Source organism: Lactuca virosa, chromosome 8 (genome assembly GCF_052849685.1).
Source record: "Lactuca virosa cultivar CGN04683 chromosome 8, Lactuca_virosa_CGN04683_v6, whole genome shotgun sequence".
Taxonomy (NCBI): Eukaryota; Viridiplantae; Streptophyta; class Magnoliopsida; order Asterales; family Asteraceae; genus Lactuca; species Lactuca virosa.
Genome location: NC_136433.1, coordinates 193,768,150 through 193,795,843, shown reverse-complemented (window position 1 = coordinate 193,795,843; position 27,694 = coordinate 193,768,150). Strand labels below are relative to the sequence as shown.

At 39.6% G+C, this 27,694-nt stretch overlaps 1 pseudogene; it reads right to left on the bottom strand.

Annotated features, from left to right (window-relative positions):
* Positions 1 to 21,795: 21,795 nt before the first annotated feature.
* LOC145134621 (spliceosome-associated protein 130 A-like) lies at positions 21,796 to 27,470 on the bottom strand (annotated as a pseudogene).
* Positions 27,471 to 27,694: the final 224 nt, after the last annotated feature.

The window sequence follows — 27,694 nt, the reverse complement described above, 5'->3', positions numbered from 1 at the left end:
GGGGGCAAGGCCCCAGTTAGTCCGGACTTCGGTCCGATGCATGGGGCAAGGCCCCAGTTAGTCCGGATTTCGGTCCGATGCAGGGGCAAGGCCCCAGTTAGTCCGGATTTCGGTCCGATGCAGGGGGCAAGGCCCCAGTTAGTCCGGGCTTCGGTCCGATGCAGTGGGCAAGGCCCAATATATGCTTGATATGTTATTGTATGGTATGTGGTAGTTTGGGGGAGCTCACTAAGCTTCGTGCTTACAGTTTTTAGTTTTGGTTTCAGGTATTTGAGGTAGCGGAGAGTAGAGCTCGGAATGATCGCATGGCACACACCATAACTAGTCAGCCTGGGATGTTTTACTCTGATAAGAAGATTATATTTGAATTCACATTATGATTTTATGTTATGAATTGACAATTGTGGTTTAAGTAATGTTTTTAAAACGAAATTTTTGGTCATGATTTTTGGGTCGTTGCTGGTGAAAATAGAGAAAAAGTACGGTTCCTACCGCAGAGTGAGGGCGGTGTTTTGGGTGATGATCTGGCGGAACCGTAGGTAAAACTGCACCCACTCTCTCTAGTCTAATATACCCCTCCGACATATCTTAAGTATTATTATATTTTAATTCTATATTTTCTAAAGGTAACTTTTTTAAAAGGGTTAATGCCATAAAAATCCTACAAACTCTTACGTTCGATTCTAAATGGAACAATATCTTTTTTTTGTGCTTTTTAAGTCATTGAAGTCTAAAAGGACCTCTTAAAAAAAGGAATGAAACGGGATATGAGGTAATCTTAGATGATGTGACTTAATTCTTGTCCACATGGATGCTGATATGGCCTAATTGCCTTTCATCATTCCCACCACCAAGACTTGTACCTCATTGCCTCCATACCACATTATCTCAACGAATTCTTGTAACAAATCCTTTATCTCCATATTCAATGCTCAAGCACAATATAGTGATATTCTTTTCCTCTCCGTCTTCTTTGCCACTCCTTCGCCTCCGATAAGCTCTCCGTACCCACTTTCGACCTCCAACACCCTACCACGACCATGGCCACCAAGGCAACAACTTCCACCACGCCTCGCAAGCTCTCTCAAATTAGGGGTAAGCCTTTCGATATCTTCAAATATCTCAAACCCTAGTAATGGATTGTTTTTTACCACAATGAATCTGAAAAAGGGTAGGTCTGAATCTTAAAGATTCAGATTGTTTGTTTACATCTTAATCAAGGGTCTGAAATAAATACATTTGACCGCATCAGATATGAAAGCGCATCTGAAAAAACGAAAAGATACGTTATGCCCTAAACTATTTCTTTTCTTACCTTCCATGTTCGTTCTTCTCCACATGCGACTCTCCAACCAAGCTGACAGACCTCCGACGCCACCGTCCCAGACCTCCATTGTAAGAACCTAAATTTTAGAGAAAGTTGACTTTTAGTCAAATATTGACCAAAATGGAAAATTGGCCAATTATGAGAAAAAGATGAGAATATGAAAAAGATATAGATGTAGAGAAAGATGGTTCCTTCAAGGACAAGAGATAAAGGTTCTTTCGGGGACAAGTGATAGAGATTCCTTCGGGAATAGAGAGTATGGGTCCTACGGGACAAGAGAATGGTTTCTACGGGAATAAGAGTGTGGTTCCTTCGGGAATGATATAATGTATTTGCAGGAAAAGAGATGATGATCTCTTTGGGGATGTAGCTAGATGGTTCCTGTGGGAATCCAGAGTGTGTATGATTAGAGAAGATAGAGAAAAGTTCCTTTAGAGGAACAAGATAAGGGAGTTCTTTATGAGAACTTAGATTAATCTAATAGGGATTAAGAGTAAGAAATTCGCAAGGGATTCAAGAGAAGAAGAAAAATTAAGGATCCACAAGGGATGTTTATAAAAAAATTAATTAAATAATAATATACGTTTAAATAAATTATATATAAAAATATTTATTCTCATTCAAAATCAAAGTTGTTAAAATTATGATACTGATCATAGGATCGTACGATCTTACGATCTCACCTAGATAAATCGATTTTGATCATACGTGAGACATTTGTGGGTAATTTAAAAGGAATGTTATCCACAAACATAAAAGAATATTTCAAGCCTCCTTGTCACCTTCCATAGAAAGCATTGCACCCTAACATTCTTCCCTTCAATGCTTGAAATATATTACATGAATCTCCAAAAATGAGGTTCTAAACTCCAAACCGGCAACTAGCAAAAATGTAGCATATATGTGATATACAATAGCGAAGTGACCCAAAATCTTGAATCGCTGTAGTTTCCAAACTAACATTTGGGATATATGACATTACAAAGCAAGCTCCAAAGGGCATAATCATCCTTGAACTCCAAAAATTAATCCAAAAATAATCATATAAAATTTAAACCCACCATGAAATCACACTTCATAATCAAACTTTTGAATCACTTCTTAACAATGAATAACTCCCTCTCGATGTCACATCAATCTACAAATAATACATGAATAACATTTGTTAATGGCATGATCACCTAAAAACGCCATATAACAAATCAAAATCTTGATAATCCTTTCCCCATAAAACAAATCAAGCCATCAAAGTGTCATGGTCATTAGAGCAACTAAGCTTCAACGAGACCTGAAGTTATACTCAACTCCAATAATCCTTTCCCCAAGTTTAATACAAAAAACCTTGACTTTGAAAAATTACAATCTTTTTTCGAATAACCAATACACATTCTCCCCATTTTTATGATCGAAATAACATAAGATCATAAAACATGTAGTTGTCATGAGAATGTGTTGGATTAGATAAACACTATCAAACTCACCATTGACAGGTGAAATATATAAATAAGCTCAAATTAGAAAAGTTAGAAAATTTTGAAATTTTACCAAACTTTGAGCTATTCAACCTTTAAATTTGACTTCAAAATCGGAATTGTATGTGTACTATTCATCTCCTGCACGAGCTAAATTCTTTTGTTCACATTCATACAATAATCAATTAAAATTAATTTGAAATTGACTTTGGATCTCTAATCCTTAATCAAGATTATATTTAGAAGACTATATATAAAGGAGTCAAAGAATTCTCCACAAACAGAATATTCCAAACCTTCTGCCCCAACGTAACCAAACATTATTTTTTGATTTCATCGTAATGTAGGATTCCAAACCTCCCACAAGTATAATCGAAATATTGTGAAGCCAACAAATAAGTCAAATGATTGGGTGTAGTAACATGATGAAAAACATGCATATTATATCGGTTAAAATTTATTTTGTAAATAATCTATTTATATATTATTCTAAATTCTATCTTTAAAAAAATTATTTTATAACTGTTGAACAATCAACCTTACATGAAAATGTTCTTTTACTTCAAAATTATTATTATTATTATTATTATTATTAGATAAATTACATAGATAGTTCATGTTATTTACAAAAAGATACAAGTTCAATCCTTAATTTCTTTTCAATACACAGACGGTCCCTATGATTTTAATTTCTTGCCTAGTTGGTCAGTTACCCATATAAAATAACGTATTTACCATTTTTACTATTTTTTATCTTTTCTATTTATTTACAATTTGAAATATTAAATTATACGGTCCCACCATACCCACCCCATCCCACCATTCTGTTGGATTAGGTGTCTAAGCCCATAACTATAATGGGTATGTACTTGACCCGATAGTAGCATGGTCCTTTTGGGTTGCCTTCACCGGAGCAATTTGATAGGATGAATATTTGAGAAAGAGGTTATTTGCGATTTATTAATATATTATAAGAATAATGTATTAATTGAGGAATCATATTATTTAATTGGTATTGGTCAAGAATTAATTTGAAATTAATTTAGTGATCAAAAGAGATTGATTAAAATTAACGGAAACTGATTAAAATTAATGGGGACTGATTAATTAAATCAGTAATACATATAGTTTGGGCTAATGATCCATGTTGATTAGGATGAACTAATTTTTATGTGGGAGTCCATGAAGAGTTAGTCCAAAGGGCTTATCATATGGATTATTATACTAAAGGCCCAAGGAAGTGAATTAGGGTTTACAAGTGAAACCCTAAGAATTCCACACTATAAATGTAACCCCTAGCATCACCAAAAGGGCTCCTAAGAGTTCAAAGAAGAACCCTAGCCGTTTTGTGTGTCTCCTAGTCTCTCTCTCATTATCCTCCATTGTTGGTGGTGTTTGTTACTCATTTGAGGCATCACATTTGAGGTGCTAAGCTCTTGAAATGTCAAGTTTTACAAGTTACAACAAAGAGGTATTCATCTAACTAGTTTTTTATGTTTCAAAATCAAAGTTGTATGCTAGTTGTAGGTCTCATGCTTTGGATAATTTTATTGCATGTATAGCTTGAGAAAACTTAGATCCAAATCATTAGGGTTGTATGTGCACCATAGGGATGTTATACTGCTCAAAACCCTTCAGTGGTATCAGAGCCTAAGGTGTTTTCTGTTATATTGATGCATTGGTTAAATTTTCAAAGCTGAAAAAATCTCATTTCTGGCCTCTGACTGATGGACTCGACGAGTTCACTCACAGACTGGCAACTTGACGAGTCCAGTTCATGCACTTGACGAGTAGGATCTTCTGCTTGCAGATTTTCTAGTTTTTTTTGGCCTGTTTTGGATTAGGATAATTACCACAAACTGTTTTGACTGTTAAAATTCGATATATATATATATATATATATATATATATATATATATATATATATATATATATATATATATATATATATATATAATAAGTTAATGATTATCCTCATCCAATTGAATGATGATTGTCAAATTTTAAGATAATTACTTGATTCTGTGAAAAACTAATTATTTGTAGAATTGACTTGAATCATTGTGCTATATGAATTGAATTAGGTCAAATTGGTAAAAGATAAAATTATATGATTATATTGTTAGTTTAAAATTTGATCTAAATGGTTTTGAAGAGTTTCATAACTTGCCCTCAAGTTATGGAATTTAAAAAGTCTCATTCATAAAACATTAAATTCTAAAATTCAATAGGTTTTGAAGAGTTTAAAAACTTGCCCTTAAGTTTTGGAATTTGAAAAGGCTCATTTATGAAATATTAAATTCTGGAACCCTGATATTTTTAAATGTTTAAAATACATCCTTTTGGTTTCATAATTTAAATTTAGAATTAAAGGTTTTAATTTTGGAAATTTAAATGGACACAACTAAAAGGATAATTATGGCTTTGTTGATAATTAATTAAAAGCGTATTAATGAATCCATAATAGAATGGTTTAAAGTTTTAATTGAATTAAAAGTCTAATTTATTTAAAAGATTAAACCTCCAAGTATTTTAAAGGTTTAAAATACACCCTTATACTATATAAAATTAAAAGTCTAATATATTATATATGTATAAGTTAAAAGTCAGTCTTACCGTTAGTAGGCCTCATTCACGAAGCTAGTCTATAAGGGGTGTTTAAGGAAGCGACCTGTAAAATGACCGCTAATGGGTATACACTCTTACCCACCTCACTCTTGACTAGTGGAGGGTCGTTAGCCGAATGGGTAGGATAGGACATTCTCATTAATAAGTATAATGAAAATACAAGTAACTAAACCTCTTATAAATTCCCAATCTTAGTTACTTAAGAAAAAATGTGAATTTGATGCTAAACCATGAAATTGCACATTGCACCTTATTGGTCGTTAGTGGAGCGTGTGTGGTTAACCGGCACACTAACATGGGACTAATGAAGGATGTCAATGGGTAGCTCGTAGGTTATCATAGATTAATGGAGCGTGTGTGGCTAACCGGCACATTGATTAGGTGATAAATGACTTCGAGAGTACCAAGCTAATTTGCATGGTTATTCACTCCTTATTTGTGATCCTCGGTATCCCAGCCACAAACTTGAAGGGCATAATCGAGATTAAACATGCCATTGAAAAGTTCAATGAATCTCAAAGAATCTAGGAATTTCAATTCATTTAAAACCTAATGTTCACTTTCATTTTTTATGGTGAAAATTGGTAAATCGTCATTTACCTACCGACAAATAATTTACAATTGGATTATGGCATCATTCTTCCGAATTGTGAATTATTGTGTTGGGTCCTAGCCTTAATATTTCATTTTGGGTGTTATTTAAGGATTGAATCAACTAACTTGAATTTTTCCCTTGTATATGTCTAATTCTAACATCTATGGTCTTCCCGAATCTTTTGGAAAAAGCTTTCCTCATGAAGATGATATTCCACGTGATGATCAAGGTGAAAGATCAATCCCTTCATCGTGCGTTGGTGGAACTTCTCTTCCTCCACCTCCTCCAATAATTCTCCCTGACCCACATGTTCGTCGACTTGAAAAGTTCAAGATTACTCAAGCCCTATTGGCAAGAAAACACGAAAATGGAAAGTCTGTATGTGCTCACGTCTTGGAGATGAAGTTACATATTTATAGACTAGGAATGTTGGGTGTCGTTTTCCCAAGGAAGCTAGTCGTTGACTTGGTTCTTCAGTCACTTCGAGAGACACATAGTGAGTTCATTAAATATTACTATATGACAGATCACGACGTGACCCTTATCGATCTTACCTATTTGCTAATTGTTGCTGAATCAGAAATGATTTGGTGCGCTAGTAAAGTAAAATTGATTGGAATATCTACTTCCCAAGCTGCCATGGACATAGGCAATCACATAGATAGTCCAGAAATAATCCCTTCTCCTATGGGAAGGGAATTGGCCATGGTCAAAATATTTGACCATAGGAGAAAAGCCAGTTCTGATAGCTCCATGTGCAAATGCCAAAGAGTCCACTTGTTTCTACTGCCATTTGAAGGGACATTGGAAGCAAAGCTGCCCTGACTACCTGAGAGATCTAAGAGATGGTAAAATCAAATTGTATGGTTCTACTTCAAGTAAGTCCACTATCTAACTCTATTAAGTTCCTATTTACAGATTCTTAATACATGATGTGATAAGATTACATTTTGATGTTTTGTAGGATCGAAGAAAAGAGAGGAAGCTTAAAGGAAGAGTAAGCTGAGTCTGGTCGCGAAGAGATGGATTTCGATCGCATTGTTCGATGATCAGATTTTTGAAGCTACTACTTAAGAGTTATGATAGATTGCTTAGAAATATTTAGTAACATAGTTTTCATTTGTATTTTCATTGTAAGGACAAGTTTTTCCGCTTTTTATAAATAAAAGAAAAATATTGATTTTGTCTATTTTTATATTTCCTTGCAATGACATATGTGAAAATTGTTGTTTATATGTTTCTATTTATAGCAATGTTGAAAATGTTTGATTCTTAGTAATATCGATTGTGGTAGTGTCGTAATTTTCTAAGTAAAGAAAGATTCTTATCGCCCAAGTTTCAATTGGATAGAAACTGGGAATCATGTGACTTGAATTATATGATGTATGAAAATCTTGGTACTTGGGAAAATTGAGACTGATTCCCTGTTCGCATATGTATTGATGTGAACTGGTCAGATCCACCACAAAGAACGATAAGGATATTTGTCATGGTTTACTAAAAGTTTAGTAAACATGGTTATGATTATAAGAGTAAGTATGATTCTAATACCTTGAAAAAGTTTCAAAGTAAATAAGAACGAATAAGAAGAATCAATTAGGCAGAAAGATAAAAGTTTCTCCAATCTGAATGGAAAGGAGAGTACTTTAGAGTCGTGCTTTATGATCATCTTAGTGATTATGAAACCATATCACAATTGATCCTCTAAGGACACCTTAGTACATTTGTATGGCTAAGAATAGGAATCGGGAATTGTTGAAACGGTTAAATCAAGAAGACGAGTCATACTTCGTTTCAAAAATCAAGTCATATAGTCATACTCAGAGATTGTATCTTGAGTGACATATCCTAAGTAGGTCTATAAACACATCATGAAATGATGAGTAGAAAAGTTTTCTTACTCATTTACATTTGAAATTGGTAAGTTGTGATGTCTTGGATAAGACAAATACCAACTAAGACCAATTATGTGTAGTGTTTGTCTTGATAAGAACCCGCACTAACTCTTGAATGTTTGTTTGTCAAAGAATGTTTCTTGACAAAAAGAATCTCATATGTCAAGAGGTCAGTGGGAGTCTTAAAGATCTTGAAAAGGTTCAAGAACTAATCAAGAATAAACCTATTGTTAATCACTAGCACACGACTTGAGGTTTATAACCTATCGTGTTGACACATTCTTATTTCTATGCCCACTCCAGTTAAAGTTGACTATGCATGTGAGTTTTGTGAGTTCTCATTCGAATGCATAAGGCAAAGCACCTTAATCAATGGAAAGTACATTGATCTGTAGAGGTGAGCTGCACAATAACTTGGAAGCAATGGTAGGACCCTTGTGCCACAAGATGGCAAGAAATTAAGGTTGAACAAGTTCGGTCCATATGAGTTTGGATTTGTCACAAACCTTGTCTTGTGATTATGGTTATGACAAATTCACATGGATAGGAACACATACACTATGAAATCTAACTGGCAAAAGGTTTCTCTCCTTCATGAAGATGATTGTGAGGAAACGCTTTCACTAAGTAGATTTAAAGAGATAGCAGTTGTGTTAATTGCATTCTCAAATTCGATTATGATTACGACATACCTCTTCGTAGTTCGAATTGTGAGAAATGGCAAGTAGTATGAACATTCAGGACTTACTGCTGTAAGTTCTGAAATAGTTTAGACACACATATGAGCTATCTAAGGAAAGGTGTATGAGTTTAAGAAGCCTAGATAAAGTCTTATTGAAGCATCTTGTATCAGAAATCTGAACTTCGGTAAGAAAGTCAATAAGTATTGATTTCTAGAAGTCCAACTGATTTCTGGGTACATGTCAAAGCTAGTGAGAGCATAATTGTTATGCTAGTAAGAATGTAATTATTATGCTAAGTGCGGGCATAATCATTACGATAGGTGTTGCGAGTTAGCAATGCTATTTATAGAAAACAAAGTTTTCATTTGCAAAGTTGCAGAGTTTGAAAAATTATTTTGCTATAGTAAGGGAGAGGATACTTATACTTTATCTCGAATCTAAAAGTTTAGATTGAAGTATTAATCGAACTTAGTCATGAGCATATATGAATAGCAAGTTGAAATGGTTCAACGTTGGAAATTCTATATATGGAAATATTATAGTAAGAGACTGGTCTAGTATCATGTCTTTATGTAAGACATTATGAATTGTATCCCATATGCTTCGGGTATAGGATCGATTGCATATGCTATAATATTCGCCTGTTTTGATTTTCCAAATGCCTAGGGCATTAAGAGGGAAAAAGGACCAGAACCGGATATGACTTAAAATTGTTAAGCAACTGTCAAGGACAATCTGAAGTTCGCTGAAGATTGGTTGCTTATGGACAGTTGGAAGTATAGTAATGGATGGACCATATTGACGTGGTTATGAATAGATTAGATTCTGTTAAGAATGGATAGTCATATGGCAATATGGAAATGTTTCCATAATGGAGTTGGATGTTAAGAACCTATGTGTAGAAACTTTTATGCAAGAAGGATGTTCGAAGAAATGTACTTTGAATATGAGACTTCATAGCCATGGAATTGTCTTGTAACAATCTGCAATGGAATGTTTGTAATTAGCAAAGTCTCTATGACTTTGGTGCCTAGTCATTACAAAATGATCATTGCATAATATCTTAGAATCTAACACATTCTAATAGTGGAAGAATTTGGTATTTTTACACTTATGATAAGAATCTGGAATTGTGAAATGAGCATCATTGGAAAATGTGTTCAATTGATCTATTTTATAAAGGAAAGGACCATAGATGAACATAGTATGCATACTTGGAGCATGAGATAACTATTGTTTTAATTCAAGTATTAAGTTGATTAGTCGAAATATTATACAATGAATAATGTGTAATCAATATGGTGATTAATTAATAAATGTTTTATTTGTATTCAAAAGTTTTGAGACCATATTGGATTAAATTATTATTGTGTTTCACTTCGCATGTTTTACTTCCCGAATAACTAGGTTATTTAAACATCCACAGTCGATCATACTTTGGAAGTAAGTAATGAGAAAAGACTGTCATGAATCCGTATGTAGATTGTCTAAAAGCTTAGACATAGCAAATGTTTGTTGCAGTGTTCATGAGTACTCCTGAAATAATAATTTGAGTATTGGATTAAACCCACTGTCACATGAATCACTTCATGGATTTTATCACGAGTGATTGTGAGACGATAATATCTTATGTTCTTGAAACGGAGACATATGAGTTGTAGTTTACAAGCCGGTTGCACATTGATGATACGTAAACGCATCAGTAACTTGGTGTTATAAAACGTATTGTTATGTGTGATTTGATGAGTAAATTGAGCAAGCATATGAGTCAAATTTTATCGGTTCCTTTTACCCTAAGAGGGATCAAAGCGATATTCGTGGGCCCCTCGATGATTTAGTGATGACACCCTAAGCGCTTGGCCAAGCCTAGACTGATTTGATTTGTTCAATTAGTCAGTCATCATAAATCGGAAATGGGGAAACAAAACTTGGACAGATAGAATGATTATAATCCATGTCTCATGTCTATAGGATATCTTATAGAACGGAGGAATATTTGATCCCTTATCTAAAGGACGCAAAACTGATAAGATCATATGTGAGAACCCCTTTCTCTAAACTTTATTATTACTCCAAACATGCTACATGCATATTCATAAAAATATTTTACATATATGGTTTTATTACAAAAGACTGGATACAAACCGACTAACGAGTTTTTACAAAGTTATATATATATATATATATATATATATATATATATATATATATATATATATATATATATATATATATATATATATATATATATATATATTACATAACTTCCCAGGAAATTTATACACTAATTACAAAAACTATAATATTATCTATTCTACATCTTCTACCAGTACATGACTATACTGGATGCTTATCACCTGTAATAGTTTAAACATTGAGAGGGATAAGCGGGTGACGCTTAGTGAGTTCAATAACAGTTACAATATAATGCTATGCCATATACATATCAATATGACAGAAGCAAAGAGGGACAAAGAACAACAAAGGCAAATGAGTATCATATGACAGGCTTTCCATATCAACGAATAATCTGATTCAAAGATTTGAAATCAATAAGATACAACAATTTCAACATGATATACATCAATAAGACTTCTGCCTGTAACATCCAGATTTTCAGGTATGTTATTTTTAATTATTTATTATTGAGGATCATTGACCTACTCGACGAGTTGGTGCTATGACTCGTCGAGTAGAAGCGGGGTGGCAACGCAAGTTTAATGAACTACTCGACGAGTCCAAGAGTAGACTCGCCGAGTAGGCGCTGTAAGTGGAAACCCTAGATCCCCGGGTTTGGGACCTATTTAAAGGCACTTATAGCCTCATTTGCGGCCACACCTCTCTGAGAAGAAACCCTAATCGCCCCTGGAGCTTGTGAGAGAGTCTTGAGCCTTACTTGAGATTTGTGAGTGCATTTTGGTGAAGGAAAAGAAGATTACAAGCTAGGATTGAGAAGAGGCTGATATATCTTCTGCTTATTCGTCCAAGAGCTTCTATTAGAGGTATCAAGTTCGAACCTTTCCCTTTCATTTGAGTAGATCTCTCATCTTGAAGATTAGGGCTTCTTTTCCTTTCTTTTTGAGACTTTGAGGATTTGGGGTTCATGAGGACGCTTGAACTCCAGATCTGGGCCTTTGAGGGTCTTTAGCACCCAAAGGTTCCTGCTTTATTCAGCCTTGATGGTATTTATGAGTGAAAACCCCATTTAAATCATGTTCTTGGCATTTCATGCCCAAAATGCCATGCATGGACCCCAAGTTCAGACCTTTACGTGATTATTGGGTGTTAGAAGGTCAGATCTATAGGTTAGAGAAGCAGATCTGACCTCAGAAGGTCATTTGATCATGGACGAAAATCGCCGAGTCCATGAGCGGACTCAACGAGTAGGGTCGTGCTGCACCACGATTCGTGATAAGTGGTAACCGTTGAGAAAAAGGTTAACTCGACGAGTCGAGTGAGGCCTTAGGAGGATTCAGAGGACACGTATGGACTCGCCGAGTCACCCGAGTGCACTCGACGAGTCTGGTCAAAGTTGGACCGTTGACTGGGGTTGACTTTTAGGGTTTGGTCAACATTTGGACTTTGGACGATTGGAGGGGTAAAATGGTATTTTCCCCTTCTGAAAGAATATAGGGAGGGATTAGTTTAGCCTTTGAGAGCCGTATTAATTAGAGATAATTACTTTATGTGATTAGGCGGAGGCTAGATCCGATATTCGAGTTCGACACTTTCCGAGATTACCCGAGGTGAGTCTTCTCACTATACATTACCTCGAGTGGTAGCTATGTGCAGACCAGAGGGTCTTATGTGTTATGTTTATATTTGAGCTTATGTGCATTGTGTTATATGTATGCTATATAGACCGGACCAGAGGGTCCAACGATTCAGACCGGACCGGAGGGTCCAACGATTTAGACCGGACCGGAGGGTCCAACGAGATAGACGGGACTGGAGGGTCCAACGAGCTACGGGACTGGAGGGTCCCGCTGAGACACATTGACCGGAGGGTCATATCGAGTTATAGCCTCGAGTGGCTTATGTGTTGTATGTGGTATTTTGGGGAACTCACTAAGCATTTATGCTTACCGTGTTATGTGATATGTGTTTCAGGTACCAGTGAGGATCGCGGGAAGGCGCCGGCATGATTTGTACACACTGGCAGAGGATTATGTTTTGCGATTCTGGGATATGTTTTATTATGATGACATTTGATACATGAGATTTTGAGAACATTATATGAGTTTTTATTATGTGGAAAAATGAAAAAAAATGTTTTAAAATTTACGTTGTTACAAGTTGGTATCAGAGCCTTGGTTTGAGAGATTCGGATGCACCTTCGGGCGTATCTGAACTCAAACTGAGGATTTGAGAAATTTTGCGTAAAAGAAACAATTTTCTAAAAAGAGAAAAAGATTTTTGAGAAACGCAGAACGAAGCAGTGTGTACAAGCAGCCAGCGCCCGAACGGTGATTTCCCAAAATACCCTTACATTATGTGTTATGAGATATTATGTGATATGCTATGCATGCTAGAGTAGGCTAGGTATTCATAGTTAGGACTAGAGTGGGCCTGATTTGTGATGCCTTAGCCTAGGAGTTACTGCTACTATGAGATACTTCGTGAGTGAGTAGGTAGCAGCGAGGAGCCCATGAGTGGTCTACTGGAGAGTAGCCTGAGTTTAGTGAGATATAGAGTACTTGTGATCTGGGATCATAGGAGGAGGACTTGGGGTGAATACAGATGCGTTGTGGAAGGTAGTATAAGGGCCCGTACTACTGGAAACACCGGATCGGTGAGCAGCCCAAGTAAGAATCCTTAGGGGACTAAAGAACAAGTATGGTTGAGTATCGAGTGCGAGTATACTCGAGCGAGTCTCTGACTTCCTTTGTGTTGTATTTCAGAGACATCATGGTTGGGACGCGCCACCACCCATGAGGCAGTGGTACCAGTGGTACCAGTGATGAGGAGATCCGTAGGTTGATTCACGAGGAGGTGGCCGCAGCCATTCGAGCTGAGATTCCTGAGATGTTTGGGTCTATCAAGACCACTTTGATTGAGACGTTTAATGAGCGATATGCTTCTCTTACCGAGGCTGTTGTTGCCGCAGCCACCGCAGCCGTCGCCGCTGCCAGGCCACAGGGGGGTGACTTGTTGTTGTACCGAGAGTTCAGCAACACGAAGCCACCAGAGTTTGATGGGACTCAGGATCCGATAGCCGCGATGAGGTGGATCTCTGACATTGAGGGATGCTTCTACACCTGTTCTTGTCCGGAGCATCTGAGAGTACGGTTCGCGCTGAACCAGCTTCGCTTGGGAGCGAAGGACTGGTGGAAGTTTGTTATGGCAGACTTCACTCCTGCAGAGATTACAGCGGTGACCTGGGAGAGGTTCACCACCATGTTCCGAGATGAGTATGTTCCCCCGGTGGAGAGGGAACGGTTAGCGCAGGAGTTCTTGTCCCTCAAGCAGGGGACGGAGTCCGTGACTGTGATTACACGGATGTTTCATGAGAGGGCGTTGTTTTGCCCTGAGCACGTGTCTACCGAGCAGGCACGTATGAGCCGATATCTGAGCATACTGAGGAGGGACATTCATGAGTTTGTGGCGAACTCGACATACCGGACATTTGCCGAGCTCCAGGCGAATGCCCGGAAGAGGGAGATTGAGCTAGAGACTTAGGCCAGGGAGGAGGCCGAGTCTCAGAGGAGGGATAGGCGGCCGGTGCAGTCTCAGCCGGCAGCCAAGCGGGCAAAGCCCGCTGATTCGAGATCTGGAGGTCGGAAGGGCCGCACTTGCGGGAAGTGCGGCAAGAGCAATGATGGGGTGTGCAGAGCGGGTGTGTGCTACAAGTGTGGGAAGGAGGGGCATATCGTGAGGGATTTCCCCAAGGGTTTTTCGGTTTGCTTCCATTGCAACCAGACAGGCCATCGGAAGGCCGAGTGCCCGCAGCTACTACAGGGATCAGCGCAGGGATCTGAACCTGCTGCTAGAGCTACCGAGGTTCGGCCAGCGAAGGCCGAGGCACCGAAGGCTCGCGGGAGAGCCTTTCAGTTGACAGCGGAGGAGGTCCGCGCGGCGCCCGATGTCGTGGCTGGTATGTATTCTTTTATTTATTTATACTGAGTTTGAGATATTGTGCTTATTTTGTGGTATGCTTAGGTACTTTTCTTGTGAGTTATGTACCTGCTTTGGTGTTATTTGACTCGGGTGCGAGTCGATATTTCGTGTCATTAGCGTTTAGCCAGCACATCAGTAACCGACGAGAGGCGTTGAGTCAACCTCTACGAGTTTCTCTAGCTGACAAGCGAGCGGTATATGCTACTGATGTGATTCGAGGATGTGTGCTCGAGATCTTCGGTGTTGAGTTCCCGATAGATCTGGTCCCGATTGCGATGGGGGACGTTTGCGTTATAGTGGGTATGGATTGGTTGAGCCGATTTGGAGCGGTTATAGACTGCGAGCGGCACACGGTGTCGATACGAGACCCTAGTGGGGGAGTACTGACTGTATATGGCGAGGGTACCCGATATGGGTCAGCATTTTGTTCGGCTGCCAGAGCGAGACAGAGTTTACAGCAGGGCTGCAGCGGGTTTGTAGCTTATGTGATGGATACACGAGTGGCCGCAGAGAGGCCGAGTTCGGTTGATGATGTTCCGATAGTGCGTGAGTTCCCGGATGTTTTTCCCGAAGAGTTGTCGGGTGTGCCTCCCGAGAGGCAGGTGGAGTTCCACATCGATTTGGTTTCGGGGGCATCGCCTATCGCCAAGGCGCCTTATCGCCTTGCGCCGCCAGAGATGCAGGAGTTATCCTCGCAGCTTCAGGAGCTGCTGGGGAAGGGGTTTATTCGACCGAGTAGCTCGCCGTGGGGAGCGCCGATCCTTTTTGTCAAGAAAAAGGATGGTTCACATTGGATGTGCATTGATTACCGGGAGTTGAACAAGTTGACGGTCAAGAACCGTTACCCCTTACCAAGGATCGATGATCTGTTCGATCAATTGCAGGGAGCGTCTTGGTTCTCCAAGATAGATTTGAGGTCTGGATATCATCAGATGAGAGTGCGAGATGAGGATATCCAGAAGACGGCGTTCAGGACTCGTTATGGGCATTACGAGTTTGTGGTGATGCCTTTTGGACTCACCAATGCACCGACAGCGTTCATGGATCTCATGAACAGGGTGTGCAGGCTGATGTTGGATCGATCGGTGATTGTGTTCATCGACGATATCCTGGTGTATTCAAGATCCCGAGAGCAGCATGAGGAGCATTTGAGGGAGATCCTCAGGGTTTTGAGATCGGAGAGGCTTTACGCCAAATTCTCCAAGTGTGATTTCTGGTTACGAGAGGTCCAGTTCTTGGGGCATCTCGTTAATCAGAATGAGATATTGGTCGATCCGGCCAAGATTGAGGCAGTGATGAGTTGGGAGGTGCCGAGGTCCCCACCGAGATCAGGAGTTTTCTGGGGTTGGCCGGCTACTATCGGAGATTTATCAAGGATTTCTCCAAGATTGCCGTGCCACTCACCAGGTTGACCCGGAAGGGCGTTGCTTTTACGTGGGGTCCAGAGCAGCAGACCTCGTTTGAGACTCTTCGCCAGAAGCTGTGCGAAGCCCCAGTGTTAGCCCTTCCAGAGGGAATGGAGGATTTCGTGGTGTATTGTGATGCATCGATATCGGGGTTGGGTGCGGTGCTTATGCAGAGAGGGCATGTGGTAGCGTACGCATCGAGGCAGCTGGAGCCTCACGAGGTGAGGTATCCCACCCACGATTTGGAGTTGGGGGCCGTGGTGTTCGCCCTCAAAGATATGGCGTCATTATTTGTATGGGGTTCGGTGTATTATATACACGGACCACAAGAGTTTGAAGTACTTGATGGATCAGCCCAACCTGAACATGCGCCAGAGTAGATGGTTGGATGTGGTAAAGGATTATGACTGTGAGATCCTGTACCACCCGGGCAAGGCTAACGTTGTAGCCGATGCCCTGAGCCGTAGGGCGGAGAGTGCTCCGATACGAGATATTTGTATGAGGATGACAGTGATGACTCCTGTGTTGGATACCATCCGAGAGGCCCATGCAGAGGCTGTGAGACCGGATAATCGCAAAAGGGAGCGGGTGATTGGACAGGTGTCCGAGTTTGTGACGGATAGCCGAGGGATCATGACCTTTCGTGGTCGGATTTGGGTGCCGTATACGGGCGGGGCACGTAGCACCTTGATGGAGGAGGCGCATAGATCGAGATTCTCGATCCATCCCGGGGCCACGAAGATGTATTTGGTCCTGAAGAGAGACTACTGGTGGCCCTGTATGAAGAGGGATGTTGCATGGGTAGTAGAGAGGTGCTTGACCTGCCGTCAGGTCAAGGCCGAGCACCAGCGCCCGCATGGCAAGTTGCAGCCACTGGAGGTTCCCCAGTGGAAGTGGGAACAGATCTCTATGGATTTTATCACCAAGTTGCCGAGGACCGCGAGGGGTGTTGATGCAATTTGGGTGATTGTGGACCGGCTAACGAAGAGCACTCACTTCCTTGCTATCAGTGAGAGCTCTTCTACGGAGAGGCTGTCAAAGATATATGTGATGGAGGTGGTGTCGCGGCATGGAGTGCCGGTCTCGATTGTGTCAGATCAAGACGTACGTTTCACTTCCAGGTTCTGGAAGAAGTTCCATGAGGAGTTGGGTACGAGATTGCATTTAAGCACTGCTTACCACCCCCAGACGGACGGACAGAGTGAGCGGACGATTCAGACACTTGAGGATATGCTTCGAGCATGTGTTATGGACTTCGGTGGAAGTTGGGATACATACCTACCTTTGGCTGAGTTTTCCTACAACAATAGCCATCATTCGAGTATTGGTATGCCTCACTTCGAGCTTTTGTATGGGAGGAGGTTTCGAACTCCCATCTGCTGGGGAGAGGTAGGGCAGCGAGTGATGGGTAGCACTGAGATAGTGCTTAAGACGACTGAGCAGATAAAGCAGGTCATACAGAGGTTACTGACAGCCCAGAGCCGTCAGAAGAGTTATGCGGATAGACGGCGATCCGAGCTCGAGTTCCAGGTTGGAGATTTCGTACTCCTGAAGGTATCTCCTTGGAAAGGAGTGATCCGATTCAGGAAGAGGGGCAAGCTGGGGCCCCGATACATTGGTCCGTTCAGGGTGACCGCGAGGGTGGGTAAGGTAGCATACCGTCTGGAGCTACCCGAGGAGTTGAGTCAGATCCATGATACCTTCCATGTATCCCAGTTGAGGAAGTGTATAACCGATGAAACGACGGTTGTGCCGCTAGAGGATATTCAGGTGGATGCGAGTTTGAATTTCATTGAGAGGCCGATCGCGATCTTAGATCGAAAGATCAAGGTGCTGAGGAACAAGGAGGTGCCCCTGGTTCAGGTCCAGTGGCAACATCGGAGAGGGTCCGAGCTAACTTGGGAACCGGAGTCAGAGATGCGGGAGCAGCATCCAGAGTTGTTTGCAGAGTAAGACTTCGAGGGCGAAGTCTGATTCTAATGGGGGAGAATTGTAACATCCGGATTTTCAGGTATGTTATTTTTAATTATTTATTTTTGAGGATCATTGACCTACTCGACGAGTTGGTGCTATGAATCGTCGAGTAGAAGTGGGGTGGTCATGCAAGTTTAATGAACTACTCGACGAGTCCAAGAGTAGACTCGCCGAGTAGGCGCTGTAAGTGGAAACCCTAGATCCCCGGGTTTGGGACCTATTTAAAGGCACTTATAGCCTCATTTGCGGCCACACCTCTCTGAGAAGAAACCCTAATCGCCCCTGGAGCTTGTGAGAGAGTCTTGAGCCTGACTTGAGATTTGTGAGTGCATTTTGGTGAAGGAAAAGAAGATTACAAGCTAGGATTGAGAAGAGGCTGATATATCTTCTGCTTATTCGTCCAAGAGCTTCTATTAGAGGTATCAAGTTCGAACCTTTCCCTTTCATTTGAGTAGATCTCTCATCTTGAAGGTTAGGGCTTCTTTTCCTTTCTTTTTGGGACTTTGAGGATTTGGGGTTCATGAGGACGCTTGAACTCCAAATCTGGGCCTTTGAGGGTCTTTAGCACCCAAAGGTTCCTGCTTTATTCAGCCTTGATGGTATTTATGAGTGAAAACCCCATTTAAATCATGTTCTTGGCATTTCATGCCCAAAATGCCATGCATGGACCCCAAGTTCAGACCTTTACGTGATTATTGGGTGTTAGAAGGTCAGATCTATAGGTTAGAGAAGCAGATCTGACCTCAGAAGGTCATTTGAGTAATCTCATGGACGAAACTCACCGAGTCCATGAGCGGACTCGACGAGTCGGGTCGTGCTGCACCACGATTCGTGATCAGTGGTAACCGTTGAGAAAAAGGTTAACTCGACGAGTCGAGTGAGGCCTTAGGAGGATTCAGAGGACACGTATGGACTCGCCGAGTCACCCGAGTGCACTTGACGAGTCTGGTCAAAGTTGGACCGTTGACTGGGGTTGACTTTTAGGGTTTGGTCAACATTTGGACTTTGGACCATTGGAGGGGTAAAATGGTCTTTTCCCCTTCTGAGAGAATATAGGGAGGGATTAGTTTAGCCTTTGAGAGCCGTATTAATTAAAGATAATTACTTTATGTGATTAGGCGGAGGCTAGATCCGATATTCGAGTTCGAGACTTTCCGAGATGTTTCCTAGGCTTTCAGAGCGTCGGGACTTGCTTCGGGTGTCGGGGATGTTTCCTAGGCTTCGGGAGGGGGGGGGGTGTTAGGGCAATTTGGGAGAATGTAGAGGGTGAGAGAGAATAAAAATTGTAACCAAAATTCGGGCAGCCTCGCATCCTATTTATAGGGGACCGAAGCACCTGATTACGTTGGGAGTAATTCCTCGGTACGCGGGGCGTACTGCCTCGCGCATCTCTTCGTTGGGCATAACTTCGTACGCTGGGCGTATGAAGTGGATGAGATCAGACGCGTCAAGGCTACGACAGGTGGCACTCATGCGAAGGAGTAGGGAGGGTGCCGAGTTCCGGATCTCTTACACGAGTATTCTGGGCGTACTCCTTCGGACCAACCTCGAAGTTTCTGCCCAAAACTTCAAAAATTCGTATCTTCCGCATACGAGCTCCGTTTTTGACGTTCTTTATTTGCACGCATAGGTGAAATTATGCTCTACAACTTTCGTTTAGACTCCGTCAACTAATTTTGACTTTATTTTAAATGTTATATTTTTAACGGGCCTGGATAGGAAAAGTCCGTTGAAAATTCATAACTTCTTCATCCGACGTCCGTTTTTGTCTGTCTTTTTTACCGTTGTACTACTATTGAAGAGATCTTTGATTCTCGTTTAGGTTGTGTCGGCTAAAAATCACTCGATCTTTATTTCGAGTTTCGAGCTGTGTACTACTATGCCGATTCTTAGAAAAATCATAACTTCCTCATACGAAGTCAGATTTGGACGTTCTTTTAATGAAAATTCCCGGTTTAACGAATACTACAACTTTCATTTAGATCACTAAAGCTAAAAAGTAGTTTATTGAAAACTCACTTTTTACGTCATTCGACGTTGTGCCGGTTATGTCGCGAATCTTTAAGGAGTCATAAGTTCTTCGTTATAACTCGGATTTCGATGAGGTTTTCGCCTAAACGTTTCTAACGAGATAATTTACAACTTTCAACAACTTTATTTTTACTTATTTCCAAATTTTTACATTTTCATTAATTTTAATATTTGACTTTTGATTGGAATCCCATAAGACTTCCAATACTTTCCGAATGATTCTAAACATAGTTTTACTTCAATCTCATAAAACTATCTTGTTAGAACTCAACACTCAAAATCATATATTATTTAATAATATTCATTTTTAAACAAAACACGGTAACTGAATGTGTATGTTACATCATAGTTCAACAACGGCTTTTGAGAGCTACGATTGTTGATCGGACTCTAAAGTCGTACTTGCAGTAATAGTTATTAGATTTATCCAAGTGGGAGACTGTTGGATTAAGTGTCTAAGCCCATAACTATAATTGGTATGTACTTGACCCGATAGTAGCATGGTCCTTTTGGGTTTCCTTTACCGAAGCAATTTGATAGGATGGATATTTGAGAAAGAGATTATTTGTGATTTATTAATATATTATAAGAATAATGTATTAATTGAGAAATCATAATATTTAATTGGTATTGGTCAAGAATTAATTTGGAATTAATTTAGTGATCAAAAGAGACTGATTAAAATTAACGGGGATTGATTAAGTAAATCAGTAATACATTTAGTTTGGGCTAATGATCCATGTTGATTAGGATGGACTAATTTTTATGGGGGAGTCCATGAAGAGTTAGTCCAAAGGGCTTATCATATGGATTATTACACTAAAGGCCCAAGGAAGTGAATTAGGGTTTACAAGTGAAACCCTAGGAGTTCCACACTATAAATGTAACTCCTAGCATCACCAATAGGGTTCCTAAGAGTTCAAAGAAGAACCCTAGCCGTTTTGTGTGCCTCCTAGCCTCTCTCTCATTATCCTCCATTGTTGGTGGTGTTTGTTACTCATTTGAGGCATCACATTTGAGGTGCTAAGCTCTTGAAAGGTCAAGTTTTACAAGTTACAACAAAGAGGTATTCATCTAACTAGTTTTTTATGTTTCAAAATCAAAGTTGTATGCTAGTTGTAGGTCTCATGCTTTGGATAATTTTATTGCATGTATAACTTGAGAAAACTTAGATCCAAAGCATTAGGGTTGTATGTACACCATAGGAATGTTATAGTGCTCAAGACCCTTCACCTTCTTCCTCCAAATCACACGTATGACAAAAACCTTGTTGCCCTCAAAGAACTCCAAGTCTTGATTAATCTTTTTTTCCTCCTCATCGGGTAGTATCCTTTACTTCGTATTTATATGGATGATGGTGGATTTGATGAATCTGTAAAAATTCATGTAAATGCATCAAAACCATATTCATTTGTTATATTGTATAAAAAGACAAATATACCCATTTGGTTGAATAGCAATATCTATTCAATATGGATGGTGGTAGTGGACTTGTAAAAATTCTTGTAAAACAAGCTTCAGTTGTTAGATTCTATAAAAACGAAAAATATAAACATTTAGTTGAATATCAATAGCAATATTGTTATCCATGGTCATGGTGGTGGATTTGATGAATCTGTTAAAATTCATGTATTGGAGGCATCATCTGCATGCATAAAAAACCAGGTTCAGTCATTACATTGTGTAAAAAGACAAATATACCCATTTAGTTTAATAGCAATATCATTAGCAGCAACAACCTTTCTCTCAAACAATCTTATTTTTAACTTCTTCCAGTTTCTTCAAAATTTCCCTCGGAGTCCTATCCAATTCATCCGCAATTTTCCTCTGTATATACAAGGGCAATGTCGGCAATTGTTCACACACGTCTCCATCAATCACAGCCTGCATATAAATTCAGATTTTTGGTGTCAAACATAAATAAATAGTTTTATTAAAAAAAATAGATGATTACCTTAACAGGAAAATAAGCAGATCTAAATGTCATATGATCTCTCCCACACAAAGGTGAATGTTCCTGTCTCATATGCATATCCAAATGTGAAAAGAAGTCCACGTCATCACGCGAGGTAAATGCCAATAATGCCCATAGACTACTCATCACAGTTCCATACATGACACACTCCACGCCACCTGGAACCAAAGATGCTTTCTTAAAACATGTAACAACATCACCAACATGAAATTAAGCAATCTCCTTAACTTTAACTTTATGCTTCCCTTGTTCAATTTCATCTTGTGGTAAACGAACAAAGTAAATGTTCCTAAATTTATCTCCACCTGCCATGGTGTCATAGTCTACATGGCATGATGATGTCAGCCACCTTGGAACACAGTCATCAGCAAATACATATACCTGTTTTTCATCATATCTATATTTGGAATAGTGAAATGGCTGCAAAAAAATGAAGTTTTTTTAAGTGTATTGGTATTTTAAAAAGGAAAGAAAATTTAAACAACATAAACATAACTCTTGAATATCTCCCACATAGATTCGATCAAGGTAAGTATAAATGGAGTTAATTGTATTTGGGAACAAATTATTTTCATATTTTTTAAGCAATCTTCTTTTCCCCAAATCATAAACCCTAAGAATAGATCCAATTCCTGCAAGCAATCTTCCTTGAAGTTGACACTACGCAAGTGGGACCCCATCAACTTGTGTTTTATGCAAAATTTGTAACAACTTTCCATCTTGTACAAATCTATAAATATGAACATATCCAGCAATTAAAGATCTTTTTGGACAAAATTGTAAATCCTTGGTTGTCCCCACAGCTAAACGTGTCTCATTATCATGAAAATTCACCATACAAAGACTGAAAGATGCCTCATCATCTTCAAGCTCCAATAAACAAGTAGTTTCAGTTGACTTTGGGTCAACAACCCGAATACAAGAAACCCATTTATCCTCCCCTTGATCACTTTCAATTGTCACTAAAAATTTCTTTTTTGGATGAAACACAAACTTCCTAGGTGCATACCTCAAAGGTATGGCGGTTTCTTTAAAAGTTTCACCTAATCTTTCAATTGTGAAAACCCGTAAAACATCATGAGCAATAGCCACCACACCTCAACACATTGGTCTGATGAAAAAGAAGTTGCATATTCTAGGGTTTCATATGAAAGGGGAGTTAAAAGAAACTTACCATGGTGGACATAACCTAACCATGGTCTGGTAGACAAACAAAGTATACCCCGTTTCCCTTTCACCAAAATAGAAAACAGTTTAAGAGCTCTAATCCCTAGAAATCGGGAGCATGTGTTAGAAAGCTGACCTGTCACCATGTCCACCATTGTATTAAAAAGAACCCCACTTTGTAAACATGTGTTTAGAAACAATACAGAAGCTTCAACTTCAAGAAACAAAAGTGATTCAGGAGGTGATGAAACACTTTGTAAGCTCAAAACATGCATACAATCATCAGGATCTAGAGATAAGATTCTTGTAGTGTTGTCATATGAACCAACTGTAAGAAAACGAGATCTTTGTCTTCCTTCAGGGACAAGAGCTATATCAAAACACACCACGTCACCCGATATTTAATTCTTGTCAACTTCCTTTAATTGTGTAACATCCCAAAAATATGATCCAAAAGTTTCAGTTTTAATTTAAATAAAACGGTATTCCAAAAACATTATCCATTCAACCCAAATGAAAATAAGTATATCAACATCATAACAATCATAGTGATATCTCAAAAGCGGAATCCATGTGGTGTGTACGATACAGTCATCCCGATCTCTTCCGCTTGGAACTAGAAGTACCTGAAACATAAACTAAAAACCGTAAGCACGAAACTTAGTGAGTTTCCCAAACTACCCCATACCATACATAATAAATCACATATTGGGTCCCCACCCTACGTCGGGCCCCGCCCGGCATCGATCCCCGCTCGGTATACAGATCTGTTATTCTTAGGCCCCTCCCGACATCGGTCCCCGCCCACTATACACATACAATATATATCACTTAATCATGATAACACATACAATGATCATAAACAATAGCATACGATTCAATCATCGGGCCTCGCCCGGCATCGAGCCCCACCCGGTATACATAGCAGCACATAACACATGTAAGGGGCACGCAGACTCCTAGCATCCTAACATAAACAACAAGGGTCGGTATTGGTGCCTTAGACCCGCTAAACCCAGTAAGGAAACTCACCTCGACTGCCGAATCTCACTAAAAAATCACTGGCTGCTAGTCCAACGAATCCCCGAGCTAATCAGTACCAAAACAACACCCAATTAACATTTAGGTTTCAATCCATAATCATAAGTCCAATAATCCATACTTGGGGTAAAAAGACCATTTTACCCCTCACCTAGTTTGGTCCAAGACTAAGGCCCAAACTCACAATTTAAAAGGCCCAAAACCAAATAATCATTGAAAGCCCACTTATGACCCAATTTTCTAAATTGGGCCCAAACCCTCTCATGGGCCTTACCCCAAAGCCCAATAACTTTTTCTAGTCCAAAATACTTATTCTCAGTTGGCCCAACAAGGACCCAAGCATCCAAGCCCAATAAAATTATCCAAACTTAAAGCCCAAAACGCTAAGCCCAACAGACTGAGTATGTGACACGTACTCATATGTACGCTAAGCGTACTAGCTAAATGGATTGTACACCGTGCGTACAGACTTGTACGCCCAACGTACTCACCCAATAAGCCAAATTCCACATTAAGCACTTAATGCTTAAGACCCGAAGCCCAAACCATAGATCCAAGTCTTAATAAGTGTCTATAACCATAAAGTCACTGACTTGGTAACTTTGCATGCCCCATAAAGACCCAACTTCAAAATATAACACCCTACTTTCAACAAATTGACATAGACTCTTGCATGGATAAATCTAAACCCTAAAGGTGACAACCTTATACATCTAGAACCTCAGAAACACCAAGAGTGGCAACTCAAAGCTCATGGAGTGGTATCAAACCACTAGATCTCATTCTTGGGGCCAAAAGGGACCAAAACTCACAAATGACAGATCTAAGCCACTAACAAGCAAGTTCATAGCTTTTTACCTCAAACAAGTTGGAAATGAAGCAAATAAACGAGATCCACAAGCTTTTCCTTGATCCACGACGTTGCACCAAACTTCTACTTCTTGAATATGAACCAAAACATACCAAAATGAACACAATGAGCTCAAAACACAAAGGAGAGGCTTAGGGTTTCGTGCTTGAGGCTATAGGGACAATGGAGGCTGAGAAATGAGGGTTTCATGGTCCATAATGATGTTTATATAGTGCCCAACCCCGAAAATTAAGGTTTCTAAATGACTCACGTACGCCCCGCGTACATACACGTACGCCCAATGTACGTGTCTAGAATATCGGTCCCGCCTCACATCAGTACTCTAAGTGTACCATGTGGTACGCCCCGCATACTCGCTTTATAGCTTGTACGCTAAGCGTACCATGTGGTACCCCCCGCGTACAACTCAAGGACCAAAAATGCAACATTAATAACAATAAGGGCAATGAAGAAACTTACCAAGATTCAAGTGCTACAAATTGTCCTGTAATAATATCTACTTCAAAGTATATAATCTCACCTTCACTTAATGCAATCACTACTTGAAATCTACTCAAAATGGACTTTAACAATCGTTTTGTTTTTGGGTGTTATCCAATCATTTTTTTGGCATCTCTTATATGCCTAATACCATTAGGGTGTACTTGAATTAAAGAATCATCACCTATTACTGAAACAACAAGTGAAGGTGTTGTATCAAGAAACCCAGTGTCACTAACTTCTTCAACAATTTCACCAATAGAAATAACAAGTGTTGCATTTGCAAATGAGATGACAATGTAAGCATCGAATTCATCCTTCATATTCTTTTTAACTATCCATATTGCAGTTGGAACACTAGGAAGTTGTGAAACAGCCATTTCAGTAATGGCTAACCCTGGTCTTAGTATTCTAAGAGATGAACATGGGCCCTGACCACAAAGGGTGAAAATTTAGGGAGTTTCTTCTTGGAAAAGGTTTACAACATTCATGTCCATAATTGGCATTAAGCTTTCGACTTTGTCGATTCTAATAAGATTCTTTAACTCTCTAGGCTTGAAAAAAATTGGTTCTCCATTAGTGTAGCAGATGATGATTCTACATCAGAGTCAGGTCCTATACCTTGGAATTGATACAAATCAAGGTTTTCAAATTCAGAAGCAGCAAAAAAAAACCCTAGTTTCATGACACACATTGAAGATGAGACTGGTATTGTATCAAAATACTTGATTTTTAATTCGGAAACACGTTCGTTTTCATGATCTAGTGTGACCTTGAAGACATCACCGTATTTAGTTTGGAGAAGCAATAAGAACATGGACATTTGTTTGAGCATAGTGGTTGAAACTATAAGAGCTCCATGTTCAGTGGGCAGATCTTCCCGTGTAGGAATAGCTGCTCGAACATCTGGATGACCTTGATTCTTGTAGATGATGAAATTTTCAGCACAAACAAGGACACCACTTGGACCATCACCACCACCAGGGACAGTTAGCAACATGTTAGCACCATTCTCAACCTGCTCAGACCATTTCCTTGAAACTTGATTAATCCCCAAATCTAGTTCATAGAAGGTAAGATGTTTTGAACCCTCGTCAGCCTCTGAATAATCCAACTCTAGAGCATCAAACATAGCGTTATCGAACCCACAATCAACCCCAACGATTGAGTAAGTAATGGTGTGCGACTTGTGTGCCTCTAATGGAGACGAAATAGTCAGCCTAGCAGAGGTATCCCTGTTAAGAACATAAACGAGCTTTTTTCTTTTCACAAGCACCGATCATAACAGCGCGACCTTTTGGGTCAATAGCTAAATACTGCCCTGGGACAATTCTAAGACTTCCAGATTTCCCAAAAGTTTCCTGGTGAATTTTATCAAACACATTGTTTTCCTTGTTATAATCGAGAATGACGATACGTCCGGAGTCGGAGCCCACAACGATATAGTCTTTTTGGGTACCGGTTGACCTAAACTGAGCTAGGGATCTGATAGCACCAAAAACATCAATAGAGAGGATAGTCTGGATCTTACCGTTTTCATCAGGACGCATGAGCTCAAGGACTTTACCGCGGGCGATGACTATTTCTTAGGATTTGTTACAGCCGGAGAAGTTGTCGTTGATGGCACAGACGATGTCGGTGGGTTGTTGGAGAGTGAGATTGTAGAAATGCATGGTAATATATTGCTAAAAGCCTAAGTAATTAGGAATGTTGTTGAAAACATTAGAGAAATTCATAATCGAGTTTTTTGTTGGCGTTTTTAAAACTGATTTACGTTAAAATTAAGAAATTCGGATTATTGTCAGCGATTTCAGTTATCAGAATAGATTTTCAATCAAAACTTAAGAACGTAGATTGAACTTTGAAGCGAAGCGGTTACTTGTTGGTCACGGCGTCTTGAAGCAAATCAGAATCGATTTTCTTGTTACAACCGCCCAAGCTACCCCTATTGGTCCGACCCTGAAAAAAAATTATTCCTATCACATACGTTTTTGTATTTACGACAAATATGTAAATTAAGTGAAAGGATTTG